Source organism: Tamandua tetradactyla, chromosome 10 (assembly GCF_023851605.1).
Source record: "Tamandua tetradactyla isolate mTamTet1 chromosome 10, mTamTet1.pri, whole genome shotgun sequence".
Taxonomy (NCBI): domain Eukaryota; kingdom Metazoa; phylum Chordata; class Mammalia; order Pilosa; family Myrmecophagidae; genus Tamandua; species Tamandua tetradactyla.
The window spans coordinates 1,440,149-1,449,111 of record NC_135336.1 but is presented as its reverse complement, the minus strand read 5'-3'; the positions used below and the strand labels follow the sequence as shown (position 1 = coordinate 1,449,111).

Below are 8,963 nucleotides of genomic sequence, written 5' to 3'. Positions count from 1 at the left end.
CGTCTATTAGTACTACCATGCCCTGTGATTAAAATCAATGGAAAACTGCAACAACACAATTCAGGCAGGACCACTAATGGCTCTGAGACTTCAGGAATGAAGGTTTGGGTCACCCCACCAGGCAAAGAACCACGGCCAGCTGAAGTGCTTGCTGAGGGGAAAGGGAACATGGAATGGGTAGTGGAAGAAGGTAGTGATAAATATGAACTTCGACCATGTGATCAGTTACAGAAATGAGGATTGTAATGCTGTTTTGTTTGTGTTATACTATTTAAGTTGTAAGATATCAAGTTTAAGAATGAATGTTGCCCAAGGATTTGCACGCTATTCTGGAGAGATTTAATGTGTTTCCAGTTATATGCAGGACAGTTGAGTATTGTCAGGTAAAAGAAAAAATGTGTGCTTATTTGTTTTCATTTGGAAATTTAGTATGGTCTAAGGTGATATATATATATATGTGCCAAGTTGACAAGGGGTGGACTGTCATGGTTAGGGACAGGTGTCAACTTGGCCAAGTTGTGGTACCTGTTCATCTGATTGGGCAAGCGCTGGCCTGTCTGTTGCAATGAGGACATTTCATAGGATTAGGTCATGATCACGTCAGCTACATCCACAGCTGATTCCATTTGTAATCAGCCAAAGGGGAGTGTCTTCTGCACTTTGTGATGCTAAATCCAATCATGGGAAGCCTTTTAAGGAGGACTCAGAGGAGACAGGTTGCATTCCTGCTTTGGCTGGTGAGCGTCTCCTGTGGAGTTCATCCAGGCCATCCATTGGAGTCATCGGCTTCGCAGCCTGCCCTGTGAATTTTGGACTCTGCATTCCTACGGTCATGTGAGACACTTTCATAAATTTCATATTTGCAAGTGTTCCCTGTTGATTCTGTTTCTCTAGAGAACCCTAACTAATACACATGGGAAGGCACAAGGAATTGAACTGGGGTCTCCAGCATGGCAGGCAGGAATTCTCCCACTGAGCCATCGTTGCACCACCCTAATACACTTACTTTTATTTTACAAAGTGTAAAAGAGATTTTCTTAGTTTTCAATATTTTATAGAACACTTTTAAAGGAAAAAAATCTCATGAATCCTTGTTTGAATATGATGGTTTACAGCACAATGTTTCTCAAATATATATGTTTATAAACATAAGGAGTTATCAGTAACTTATAAGACAGAGGAATACAAAAATGAAACAAATTCACAAACAAAACTGTGATATCATATACATTAAAATTAATATTGTAATATTGCATAACTATTAATATAGTTAATATTGTGATGCTATAGTAAAATGTATACATGAATATTCCACAGAGATTTAGCAAAGGTAATTTTGAGTTTGGCACATCACTGTTATTACCCATGTTTTCTACTGAAACTACTGTAAAGCCATTGCCACATTCTCCATAGCCATTTCATAGATATGTGACACAAATTCTTTCCTCACCTGCCAAGTTCATGTCCACTTACTTCTTATACTTGCAACAGAGAATATTAGTGGTTGATGTCTGCATAGTAGCAATCATTATCTGGTAATGAAATTATGTGGCAACATCTAAATATACATTGCTCATCAGAGGATCCACGAAGTGCTTTATACATGTTTTGTTTTTATCACCCAAACAGAAATGGTTGGAAATGAGACAATTTTAAATCAGTTAAACAAAAAGGTCTGCAAGAGATCAATAGAGCAGTTAATGGAAAAGAAGTGGTGTGATTATTTCTGGAGATTATTTTATATTCTGCAGTCAGAGAAGGATTCTATAAGCAGATAATCTGATTTCCTTCTGATTATGAATTTTGTTGTGACCCAAAGTATTAATTAACAAGATTAATGAAAATGAAAAGCACTGATAATTGATGAAAATTTTCAGAAGGAAAACTTCATGTGATGACTCTTCTGGGTAAAGAAAATACACAGTGAAACTCTGGACATTTTCAAGGCAATATAAATTGCAACAGTAGATAGAAAACAATGATCCATGTAGAGAGTGGCAAGATTGAGTCAGAATTACCATATTACCTGGTATTACCAGTTGTAGGTATGTACCCAAAAGAATTGAATACAAGGACTTGGCCAGATATTTTTATCCAGTTGTTCAGAGTGACATTATTTACAATTGCCAAAATATGGAAACAACCCACATGATAATCAATATACAAATGGGGGATAAACAAAATGTGCTCTCTACACTGTATACATACAATGGAATATTATTCAGTCACAAAAAAAAGAATGTAGTTTTGATACATGTGACAACATGGATGAAAATTGATGGCATTATGTTGAGTGAAATAAGCCAGACACAAAAGGACAAATTTTGTATGATATTTCTGGCATGGAACAATTAGAATGAGTAAATTTGATATCAGAAACTAGCATACAAGTTACCAGGGACTGGGATGAAATGGGCTAGATAATGGTAGGTAATGCTTAATTGGTCTATCATTTCTTTTTGAGTTGATGGAAAATCTATATGAAAAATAATGGTAATAGTAGTGCAGCATTTTGAATGGAATTATCATCATTGATTTATATAGTTGAAAGTGGTTACATAAGAAAATTTTAGAGCACAAGAATAAAAATTAAGAAAACCAGCATAGCCTTATAAAATGCAAACTTGGAACTCCATAAACTACAGAATATAGGTAATAATAGATTTACAATAATACTGTTTTATCAGCTGTAATAAAGCTAATACACTAATGCAAAATGTTCACAATAGGAAAATCTGTGTGTGGGGGAGTTAAATATCATTCTCTAATTTATGCATTTTTTATCTACAAATTCTCTAATAAAAATATACACATTCATACCCCACCAAAAAGAAGGAACAAATTATTTATACATGCAACAAATTGGGTGAATCTATAAGGCATTTTACTGGAGGAAAAAAGGCCAATCATCAAAGTTAAGATATGTTTGATTCCAGTTATGAAATAATAGAAGAATGGGACACAGATTAGTGGTTGCAAGGGGCAGGTAAAAAGATTTGGTTATAAAAGAGATGCAAGAGAGTGAGGTAAGGGGTATGGAATGTATAAGTTTTTTATTTTTTCTTCTTATTACATTTTCTAGAGTGATGCAAATGTTCTAAAAATGAGCATGGTGATGAATATGCAGTTATGTGATGATTTGTGAGCCATTGATTGAACACTATGTATGGACAGTATATGTGTGGAGATTTGTCAATAAAAATATTTTTAAAAAATTGTATATAACTAAGTATATTCACATGAGTAAGTACAAATAAAAATTGGAAAATATTAGTAAAATTAGTAGATTGTGTCAGTATCAATGTTCTTCATTTGATATTATATCATCATTTTGTAAAATATTGGAAGAAACTAAGCAAGGTAAACATAGGATATATATCTCTGTATCATTTTTTGCAAATGCATGTGAATCCACTGTTATCCCAATAATAATTTCAATGTAAAATACACACACACTTTTGTACAAAATTCAAAGCCCTTGATATGTCCCAGGTTTAAAACATCACCAAAAAATACCCCCCAAAAAGGGCTGGTCCTATAAATAGAAATGTAAGCTTACTTATTAATTATTTTAACAAGTTTTTGGCAGTAGATATCATGCAGAATATTTAAAAATAAGAACCAGATTTCAAGTTATTCACTCAGCTACCTCTGTATATCTATGTTCTTAACTCAACTCATGACAAAAATATATGAGCCTGGGTGGGTCACAGTGGCTCAGTAGGCCAAGTTCTTGCCTGCCATGTCAAAGACACAGGTTTGATTCCTGGTGCCTGCCCATGCAAAAAAACAAATATTATCTTTGGCCTATATATATAGGCCAAAGATAATAATGAAAAGAAAACAAACAGACAAAAAGAAACAAAAGTATATGAGTCAAATAAATTAGCTAGGTTCTTACAGGTGTTAGAAAGAAGATGACTTAGGAGCAGACTACAAAAACTTAAATATTTGTATAAATATCTATGATCTTGCTTTTTGTGGAAAAGTTCAAAATTAAAAATATAGTAAAGTACAAATATTTTCCAGTTGGGAAAAATTGGCTCCCCTTATTATGCTTTTCTTTAATTGTTAAGAAATGTGAAATTATGGATCCTGAGTGGGATTTGATACCTTCTAACTGTAAACATTTCCAAAACTATTTGTATCCAAAAGACTGTTTAGGGATAAAGGATACTAACAGGCTCAGAATACTTTAAGTTATCATAAATTTAGCTTTCTCCTGGTACAAGATTTAAAATATTCTCATTAATGTGTAGCCTCTGCTAAGAATTGACCTGATGTGATATTTTTATTCACACATAAATTTTCATCCAGATGTACCTGGTACTTTTCTACTAAAAGCTAAAGTTTGGGCCCAGGGAATATTTAGGATAGAAGACCAGATATAATTCTTTAGCTGAGTCCAAGTTCTTCAAACACTGACAATCTAGCTCCAGTGCTACAGTCTGATCCACTCCCATTGTCTCATGGTATAGTGGGGTGTGGAGAAAAGCCCTTGTGGTATCTCTTTGAGCCCTAAACATAGTTGTCACTTTCTTGGGACATTTAATTATATGCTTATTGCGGTTATTAGAAATTATGGTTACCACAATTCCTTAAACAAAATGCAACCCTATTTTTTCAAACATCTGATGATTCTTTCAAACATCCTGTGATTCTTCTTGGGGCCTGAACCCTCAGACATGAATTCAGAGATGGGATACCTGAAAATGGCAGACCTCACCATATAAATAAATCACAATGGATTTTATAATAAATGTCTTATATCATTTGTGAGGTCTCTGGGGTCCTACCTAATCAGAGACTAGGTAGGACCTCCTAGTCCTTTCCTTCCCTCCTTTCCTTCAGGCCTCCTTTCCTTCCCTTATTTGCAATGCCCCTGGTGGTTTCCTTTCTGCCCTTTTCGCATTATTCTTTCAAAAGGCCAGTCTTTGCCAATAACCACTGGAACTCCATGATCAGATCTTACAGTGTAATTTACTCTGAAAATGTCCATGCTTTAGAAGGTTTTTACCTGTAAATATTTTTATGAATGCATACAAACAAATGATTCTGCAGTTGGAGTAAAGTACAACCACATTTTAAATTAAAATGAAGAATCTTGAAATCCACTGTTGATGCAATTATTTCTGATTTAATGCTTCTTATATAACAATGTGTTAAAGCAGAAAATATCCCCTTTAAGACACAAATATTTTTATTATCTTAATTATTGAGACAGATAGACTGTCTTGTACTGTATCAAGCTTGAAGGAGTATCAGGAAACAGTAATTAAAATTTTTATCTTGTTTACTTAAGAATGAATTATACTTAAATATATTCATTATAGGACTAAATTAAAAAATCTTAAAAACAGAACTTTAAGACTTAAATTTAGAAGATTGTGAATGCTAATTTAGAGGTATATGAAGCAAAATTGCAGTTCTGAATATGGTACTGACAGCTCTGACAAATATCCTCTTTAAGACTCAAATATTTTTTATATCACCCAAAAAATTTTTGGGAATCTTTTGGAGTGAGGTAATGACATTTTGCCTTCATTTGACTAAGATATTTCATTTACTTATGAACTTCTACTTGCTCCTTTCTTATTAGAGAATATCATCTATAGTAGTACTTCCTGGTACCAATATGAATGTAATAATCATAATGATTCCCTAATACAACATGCCATTATTTGATAAAAAGTTTATGAGGTGGCATTTGTGTACATGTCATATATATAGTTTAGATTACCTTCAACATGGAAATATGCATTTGAAAGCATTCCTATACAAAACTAAAAGGTCAAATTTGAGAAAGAGTAGAGATAAATTTTCAATTTTTCTGTAATTCCAAAAATTCAGAAATAGGTTAGAGTTTCTAGGATGAACAAAATCATGTTTATTTCATCCTTCCTGATGTCTGTCTTTCCTGATAGGTATCAGGTAGGTAACTAGAGTCAAAATATCTTGAAGCAATTTCTTCAAGGAAATATGATCACAGAAATATATGCATACTGATACATAAGGAAAATAATGCGCCTACTCTTCCCTAGAAAAAAATCACTTCTTAACATTTTTCTTTCTTCATCATTTATTGTTCTTTAGGTTTCCTTCTGAATATTCCAGCTGACAAGTACTTTCACTTTTTCCTTACTTTCTTTTTGAAAGAGCAAAGTGAAAGTCTCAGGACACACTCCAATGGCCAATATTTGTTAAGGCATCCAAGTGTAAGGTTCATCCATAACCATCTATAGGATGTTTAAACTTTTTTTAGAGAAAGTCTAGATCGGTATTGAACTTTCCAAATCTTATAGAAGGTTGAAGGACTATTCTTATAGGATCCCCAGTGAGGCGTGCTTGGACAAAATTTCCAAAGAACTATCTTCTAGACCCATCTTCTTTACTTCTCAGGTTGGCAAGGCAAGTTGATTTTTATAAGTATTAGTTTAGTTTGCTGGACGCTGGGATGCAATCCACCAGAGATGGACTGGCTTTCAATAAAAAAGGATTTATTAAGTTAACATATAGTTCTTCAGAGGAAAGGCAAGTAACTTTCAACTTAGGTTCTTTCTTACATGGGAAGACACAGGACAATCTCTGCTGACTTCTTCTGGAGTCTGGGCTCCAACAACTTTCCCTAGGGTAATCCTTTCTGCATCTCCAAAGGACTGGGCTAAGTTGCAAGTGCTGAGATGAGGTATGCTGAGCTGCTTGGGCTGTACTATGTTAACCTCTCTCATTTAAGTGCCAGCCAATTAAATCAAACATCATTCATTGCATCAGGCATGCCTCCCAGCTGGTTGCAGATGTAATCAACAATAGATGATGTTCACACACCATTGGCTCATGTCCACAGCAAAAGATCTAGGCACCTTCACCTGGTCAAGTTGACAGCTGAATCTAACTGCTACAAGTCTCTAGTCTTTTCTAGCCTTGCTCATGTTGATGTAAGTTATGTAAGGGTCTAGTAAAAAAATTCAGAAAAGGAATTTGGTTACCACATATACATACCCATAAAATCTTTCATTGTAAGTCAAACATTTTTTCTGAATAAACTTATGAACAGAAAGCTAAAATAACATATGACAATGACCAACTCTTAATAGAATTCAATTGAGGCATCATAGTGTGTTCAATTGATAATGAGGCATGCTCAGTTTCTTATTATTTCTTGGTTTGGATATTTTTTCTTTGCTTCCCATAAATAACAAAGTGAAATGTTAAGAAAACATAAGCTAGATTCTCCATAAGTTAGTCATCAGCTGAATTTTCACTTGCTATACCATAGCTTTTTCATGGCAGTTTTTACTTCCGCCTTCCTGAATGTACAGATCAGAGGATTAAGCAAGGGTGTCCCAATTGAATAAAACATAGCCACCTTCTTATTTTCTGGAAATATGGTCAGCCATTGTGTTTATTAGAATATACATGGCCCCCAAAATATGACAACCACAATAAAATGGGATGTACAGTGAGAGAGAAAGTGTTCCATCTTCCTTCCCCACTTTGGTTTCTCAGGGAATATAAATTAACTATATTATGAGATAAATAAGATTCCAAAACTCACCATGCATATAGTGCCACTATTGGACACAACTAGCAAATTTATGGTGTAAGTATCCATGTAGGCAAGTTTCGTCAAAGGCTGTAAGTCACAGAAATAGCAATCAATGCCTTTGGAGCCACAGAAAGGCTCTCTCAAAGCCAGAAAAGCTGTGCTGAAGAATGAATAAAAGGTCCCGCCCAAGCCATAATCACCAACATACAACAGACATGATGACTCATGATGGTTGTGCATCACAGGGGCTTACTAATAGCCACATGATGCTCAAAAGCCATGATAATGAGCACAAAGAATTCTGTGGGCCCAAAGAAATGGAATGCAAAGACCTGAGTCATGTCTTATCGTAGGAAATTACCTTTTTCTAAATGAGGGCATCCACAATCAATCTGGGAGCAGTGGTTGTAGCAAAGCAAGCATCAACAAAGGACAGGTAGAGGAGAAAGAAAGAAGTACATGGGACTCCCAAGTGTCTGACTTGCCTAAAAAGTCACCACATTGAGAAAGTTTCCCAAAAGAATCACAAGGTAAAGAATCAAGAAGACACTGATATTGCTTTCTGCATTCCTGCATCCTGGGTCAACCCCAAAAGGATGAATTCAGCCACACTCTTATTTATCACCATATCAGAAGCTGTAAGTAGAATGCAGTTGAGAAAGACTTAATCTGCAGAGAAAAGAAAAAAGAAAAGAAAAGAAGTGACATCTAGTGGAGATGAGTGAGATAAACTGAATTTGTTTTACCCTATACTATGTTAAGCTCAACTGTCTTTAGTGTATACCAGAATTCCCCAGGAATTTTTGTATACCTGCAGAAGACCAGACTTGTTGCAAATTAATCTATTGATTCAAGGTCTCTTTTATTGAACAAAACCATGGATATTTTGGAACAAAAACAAAATATCTTTCACAAATTTTGATTCCTAACAAGGGTAAAAAAAAATGCAGAGCTGGTTCTTTCCATGTTGAGTGACTGCATAGCTTTGAGGTTTGGTATTTATATAAAAAGTTGGGTGCAAATATCTGCCATATTATATTTTCAGTTTAAATAAGAATTCATAAATAGCTTACACTTGTGCTTATACTCATAAATCCACACTTTTATTGCATGTATTCAAGCAGCTTATCTATGTGATTTGAATCAGACCCTTTTCCAATATAATTAAGTGCTGAAGGTGTTACAGAATCCCTCCTGAAGAAAATTGTCTCAGTTCACTTTACTCATATCTGTGTCCTCTATAACATACCTATTTTTTCATCTTGGGAAGAATATGTTTTAGAAATAGCTATTTTGACAGTTTTTTAAGCTATGTTTCAAAAGGTTAAGCTTCATCAGTTTTCATGATATAACAAATATCTGGATAACATGTTGAGATTGACCTCATGGAGGGAAACTAACCTACTCTTTACTGTGC

At 34.5% G+C, this 8,963-nt stretch overlaps 1 pseudogene; it reads right to left on the bottom strand.

The window, feature by feature from the left end:
- Window positions 1-7,258: 7,258 nt before the first annotated feature.
- LOC143648887 (olfactory receptor 4C11-like) lies at window positions 7,259-8,174 on the bottom strand (annotated as a pseudogene).
- Between the last annotated feature and the right edge of the window lie 789 nt (window positions 8,175-8,963).